Source organism: Atractosteus spatula, unplaced genomic scaffold, assembly GCF_055471065.1.
Source record: "Atractosteus spatula isolate fAtrSpa1 unplaced genomic scaffold, fAtrSpa1.hap1 Scaffold_16, whole genome shotgun sequence".
NCBI classification, from domain to species: Eukaryota; Metazoa; Chordata; class Actinopteri; order Semionotiformes; family Lepisosteidae; genus Atractosteus; species Atractosteus spatula.
The window spans coordinates 139934-146528 of record NW_028296719.1 but is presented as its reverse complement, the minus strand read 5'-3'; the positions used below and the strand labels follow the sequence as shown (position 1 = coordinate 146528).

The following is a 6595-nucleotide window of genomic DNA, read 5'->3' as shown; positions in this document are numbered from 1 at the left end:
GCTGTTTAATGGTTCTTGTAACCCAAATCCTACACTGGCCTGAAGTGCCCCCCCATTTCACAGCATTTTTCAGCTGATTTCAAATGTACCTAAAGGAGAAGCATTATTGAAGACCATCAATTACCAAGAGCTTTTGTCAAAGGTTTTGGTGGTCACTTTTAATGACCACAGAGAGCTATGACCTCGGTTTTACATCTCATCCAAAAGACGGCGCCTTTTTACCACACAGCGTCTCCGTCACTATACTGGGGCATTGGGACCCGCATAGACCTCAGGGTGAGCGCCCCACCGCTGGCTCCATTAACACCGCTTCCAGCTGTGAGCTTTGCTTTTCCCTGTAGGTCACCCTCATCCGGGTACTGACCTGGCTCACAGCTTCTAAGCTTCAGTGGGTTTTCAGTTGCGAGTTGAAAGGGGATGCAAGTGATGGAGCTGCTCGCTGCAAAAGCCACTGCATTGGCCGGGAATCGAACCCGGGCCTCCCGCGTGGCAGACGAGAATTCTACCACTGAACCACCAATGCACGCCGCAAGGGTCTACAAAAAAGACGCTTTTTTACCACTCTGTGCTGGATGTTGGGTCCCAAGGGAACTTCTGGACGAGTGAGAATTTTCTGCTATCAAAATTTGGTTTCGGAGACTTTTGGCAGCCTACAGATGCAGCCATTCAAAATGCGCGGGTGATACTGCATTATTTTGCGGTACGCTGTACGCAGTCTACCGCAAGCTACCGGTAAATACCGCGAGTTACCGTAAATTCTCCTATAATACGACAAGCAAAATAATAGTATCCGGAATTTCCGCAAGGTGGAGCTAATAAAGCTCAACCTCTCATGTTTGAGCTGTGGCCATCAAAGTCTTTAACGAAGATATTACTAATAGTATTAATAATGAATGACCTTGGACAAGCTGTAAGTGTAAACTCAAAGTATTGCCCTAATCAACATTCTTTTTTTCATTGACCGTCTTTGTAAAAGTAACACCACAGCATTTCGCAATCACGCATTTGTTTCCAATCATGCAAAGTACAGTAATTTTTGAGAATCGATTCACCATGCCTTTCACATGCTCATAAAAGAGATTGATTTAGGAACATAAACATATTACCGTATGAAAACTGTACTGTATACAGTATGTATATGTATATTTAATGTCTTAACTGTGCCCGTTTAAGTATTGAATATTCATATCTAATTTTACCACTGAAGGGAAATCTTAGTAGCTGAGGATAAAAAGAATAGGAGCATACTGCAACGCGTGTGAAGGCCATAAACGATATTAATTTTGGAACATAAACATACAGTATATGGCTGGTCTCGGTACTTTAAAGAAAACATACACGAAACATGGTTTCATTATGACCAGAATCGGTCTTGAGATATTTTTAACTTGATTTACAGTATTTGAGAGGTATGTCTTAACACCGATACTACAGTGCTTAAGTACTGCTCACGTATATGTTTCTAGGTTTATATTATGCATTTCATACGGTCAAATTACTTTTGAGCAACTAATAAGAAGCGCGAAACGGTATGCGTTTTAGTTTCGTTTTGTGCTGGGACCCGTGGATTGATTAGAGATATCAAGTACATACAAGTCATTTTTTAAATGTTGTAGTTCGTCTTGAAAAAATGTTACGAGTACATCATCCATCAACAATTACACAGGTTCTGTTTTCATATTGCGGATTTTGGTTACGTAATATTATTTTCTAGATTTCACGTTGTGAATATATGATTTGGGCAAACAGAGCTGCAAAGAAGTACATTATGGGTTGTTGTTGTTTTTTTTGCAGTTTTATCTAGAACAAGCGATGCTTAAACCTTTGTCTGATTCTTGTGAAACTATCCACACGACAGTTACAGTACCTAGGAGTTGACTTCAGTGATGTCACTGATGGGATGTTTCTAAAAATCCATCCTCTGTAAAACGTCTTCTCTAGTTGTCCTGCATATGTATTCGCTAATGAAGCTGCGTGTTCTGAGCCTGGATCTCTACATTTCTGTATGAACCAGCTTAGAGGGCTAAAGACAGCTTGTGTTTAAATTGAGTGTAAGGCAATTTATGCTTCTAAAGTCATGGTCAGCATTTATTATTGTACTGTGCTGTAAACTTGTTATGTGCCTAGTCACATTATTTTATAGCGTTTTTATAGTGTTATCAAATCTGGTGGCGCTGTGTGTTAGTTTCCTGACTCCCATGTCACATGGTCTGTGATTGAAACCTGTGAAACCGGTTTAATTCGTCACAGCCAGCACTCCGGCAGAGAGGGGGTTGTACTCGTAAAGTAGAAGCAGGCGAGATTTCCAGCGAAAGACACCTCCCCCCCACCCTCATACGATTCAAATTGTATTACAGCATTGTAATTACACATTGTAATTGTATTACACATTGTACACATGCTTAAAAGAGAAGAGAGAAAACGCAAGCCTTCTTCAGGTGTGAGGGTCTTCTGCTCAGAATGAAACGCTAAAATGTAATGTAGGCTCTGAATGGGTTCAATTATGATTTGGGCTTGATTAAGGTCGCTGCTTTTCATCTAAAACCCTACTTGAATCCTTCGAAACTAAAAATCAGTGTTTGTGAGTTCTAAATAAAGAGGTATCCAGGTAACAGTGAAACGGGCGGACAGTCTGGGGAGATCGCCCGTTTTCCATGTAAATAGTTCCCTGGTTCCGCACCCCTTGGTGTTTCTCTCGCTCTCTCTCGGGTCACCTGATCATTAGCTCGAAAGATTTCAGTGCTTTGTGTATATTCTAATGGTAGTGGGGGCAGGGTGTGTGCGAACAGGTTTGGTTGAAATTGCATTGGAGATCTATGTTCTTCACACCTGAAACATTTTCTCTGAAAGCATTTTCTTCGCTGTTTAACCGATCTTGTTACAGCATGTTACAGTTTACTATTATTAACCATATTAATTTTAAGTGCTTAATGCCATTTTTTGACCAGGCACGAATATTCTTAAGTCCATATCTTCGCAAGGGAATCAGTGCGAATTGCAATACTAATTAAATTAAAACTACTAACTACTAACTAATACTAATTAAAACAAACCAGAAACGTGTTGTTCTGTCTAATGACATTACAAGTGGAAAGATTACAGATTTTAATCGTCTTTAATTTTGTTACGTTATACATTTTAGAAACGTTTCATCCATACAAACACCACAAAACTATTTTCGATTGTATTTCTGAATAGTATGTTACACTTAGTTCACTGTTTTAAATACATCTAATTAAGAAAGTTAGGTGTTAGCATAAACTATTAGCAATCAATAATATTAAATTAAAGTTAAATACAAAACTAAAGAAAAAATAGGGTTAAATATAATTCAAAATATTTTGCTAACAATGTTAACTGTTTATGAATAATAAAATGTATTAACTAAGGAGTAGGATGGCACAGTTGTTAGTATGTTTTTTGTTTTGTTTCTTTTTCATAAATACAACAGTAGTACCTGATGTCTGAAGTGGAAATCTAATAAGTAAATTGATTCTTAAAAATGTAGAGAGCTTTGAAAAAAATATATTGGTGCTTTTAGATAATATATTTCAAGGATATAACTGCTGTGCTACAGTACGTGCAGAATTTTAGAAATCAGTTTGTCAACAAAGTACACTGTTTAGGTTAGTTTAGAAGACAATGTACCAAAACAATATATGCTGTCTGGGTCATTAGAATTAGCTGAAAGTAACTGATAAGCTTTGAATAACAAATCTAGTTTTTCTTCTCTCGCTCTATGATGTAATCTGTTTTCTCTTAGAGAAAGGGGAAGTTTTAGAAGGGACCAAGTGCTGAACTTTTTTACAGCGCAACGTCTTATAAAAACCCTGTTCTGCTTGTAACAAATTGAGTCTCTGGTTGCACTTTGCGAAGTGGCAGCAGGGCTCCCAATATTGCAATATTGAAATAAAGACCTTACTCAGGTGAGAACTCTCTCTTGTGGCTTCCTTGATAGTTATATTTCCATGACAATTTGGGGGCTCGTCCGGGATCACAAACCTGAGCGCGAACGGCTGCTGAAACTCCATCCGGACCCGGACAATTTTAGCAAATTGGACGAACCTCGGAGGATAAACTGTTTATCCTTCCAGAGACGCGTCTGGAGAATTGGCAGTTGTCTGACGTCAGTAAGTGATCCTTTAAAATTAATAGTTTGAGAAGCGAGCCACAGGGGTGTTCTCACGCGGGTTTGATGAGTCCAGGACTCATATAAAGAACTTATCTTAACACAGACGTGTGGTTTTTGCTCTGCGGAGTAGTTAATGTGATAAGGTTCTAAGGCACCGATCGGTAAAAATGGGAAATTAAAATTCAGAGACGAAAATGGGACCGAGCAGTCCAGCAAAAGTACATGTACGACAAATTCAGAGAAACAATTATAGCCTGGGTTAGAGTAAAAAAAAAAATTATGTTCATGAACTGTAAAGCTAGGGTAATAGCTGTAAGGGAACTTGCACACAATTTATATATGATAATTAGGGGCCCATAACTATGAAGTATATAACTATAACTATAACTATCTTTGTAAGTGAATCAGAATCGACAGAGGAAAGTTGAATTAGGAAAAAGAAGTTTCCTGAAGAAGGGGAAACTTAGAAGAGAAGGAGAAGAATGGAAAGAAATTGAATTGGAAAACTTATGGAATGGAAAGAGGAATCACAGAAATAATGGGAAGCTTCAAAAAAGACTAGTCTTGAAAGTAAAGAACAGCAAGCTGCAGCTAAAGTCATGGCCATGCGTACTAAAAAGAAAAAGTCTCCACCGAAATTAGAAAGCGGTCCGGAGCCAAAGCCTTTTCACTTGTTTGTGAAATGCCTATGTGCACTTTTCCAGGTCCAGAAGGAACTCCAGCATATGTACATTGACATTGGTCTCCTAGTGAATTATTTGCATTAGTTAAGTCTTTTCCTAAATTGCCTGATGACCGTAAAGAATTTAGAAGAAAGGCAAGCCTTGTTCTCGATTGTCTTAAGCCTAATTACAGTGACATAACCTTGTTGCTAGATCATATTGTTCCTAAAGGTTTACAACGTCCTCTAAAAAGGAGGAGGCAGATTGGCGGATACATGACCCAAATGATGAAGAAGTATCCATCTAAATTAAACCACACGGACATGGAGAGGAAAAGATAGGCGGACGCTTCTAAAAAGAGGTAAGGACTCCTCTTTTCTAAAAAGTCCCTTGTCCTCTCCATGTTGCTGTGGTGGGTTCAGGGTTTTCCTGAAGCTGAAGCAAGTACAACAGAAAAAATGAGTTAATGGTGTATGTGTTTTAGATGCCTGTTTTGTGAAGGTGGGGTAGAAAAAGAGGGATTGCTGAAGGAGTAGCGTCTCGCCCTGCCCGTGCGAAAAAATCCAGGTGTTGCATCCTGGTACACGACTGCAGTACGGCTGAAGGTAGTAACTAGAACTGTACTCGCAGAAGAGCCGAAAATGGTAACTCGATTCAACTGTGTATTTAAAGCCAGGATTTGGAACCTGGTCCGTGTTCCCGAATTGTGATAGTTCGTCAGTTTGTCTCGACTGGGGGATTCCGCGGGGCGCGTGGGAGACGTGAAAATGGTTTGGTGTGAAGAAAAAAAGTTTGATTAATCCAAAGTGAAACTTAAAAGAAATATTGACTGTCAGACGGAATTTAGGCTGAACAGGAATGTAGAAAAGTGTATGAACATTTGGATAAAAATAAACAATAGTTAGAGGAATATTTGAGAATTCAACAGAATATCATAGATGAGACGCAAAAATCCCTGATGGAAAAGCTAAAAGCAATGGCTGAACGAAAGGAAGTTATATATGCAGAAAAAGAAAAAGCAAAAGAAGAAATAGAACGCCTTGAGAGAGAATCTGGGAGAAGGGTGGGAATCAGTGTGGAGATTTTTGAAAGAGCATTACCCACCGAAAACTGATTAGAGAAAAGTAACAGCATGTCAGCAGAAGGAAGTGAGGATGTTTTCAGATTTTACAGAAAGGTTTATAGCTTTATGGATAGTATACTCGGGGTTAGCCGATGAAAAGGAAGTGAATGAAGATACTTCCACAGTAATAAAACAAATTTACTTGAGTGTGTTAAACCTGATGTTGCCAAGAATGTACAACTATGCTTTCCTGATATTACGGACAGCGGAGAGAGATTTGATTTAATAACTCGCGAAGCATGCATGCAGAAGTGCGAGCGCTGCAAATGGGAGGTAAAAAGACTCCCAAGGAGGAGAAAAGGGAGCCGCCAGTTTGTCGAAATTATTGTGCGACTTTCATGTTATACCGAGATATAAAACCCCAAAGACAAAACTACTAATAAGCTGGTGTGCAGTTACTAAAAAAAAGGTGTTTTTTGGAGAAATTGGAAGAAAGAGGCTTGAATTCACAATTAAAGAACATGTCAGAAGCTGAAACGAGAGCCGTGCGTGAACTAAAAGTTTTAATCTAGTAAACCCCTCTGTAGCCTTCCTAAATTTATCTCAGGATTGAAATAAAAGTGAAATAATCTTACAGTGTGCAGTAACTGGGGGACACAGGAGCACAGCTGTCCTACTTTTAGACTAAAACAGCATAAAAATGTGATATAAAGTTTTCTAACGGGTAACAGGAGGCTA

The 6595-nt window shown here is 39.0% G+C and overlaps 1 non-coding gene across 1 annotated transcript; it reads right to left on the bottom strand.

The window, feature by feature from the left end:
* Positions 1-452: 452 nt before the first annotated feature.
* On the bottom strand, positions 453-523 carry trnag-gcc (transfer RNA glycine (anticodon GCC)). The gene has a single exon. It is a non-coding gene; the product is annotated as a tRNA-Gly (tRNA).
* Between the last annotated feature and the right edge of the window lie 6072 nt (positions 524-6595).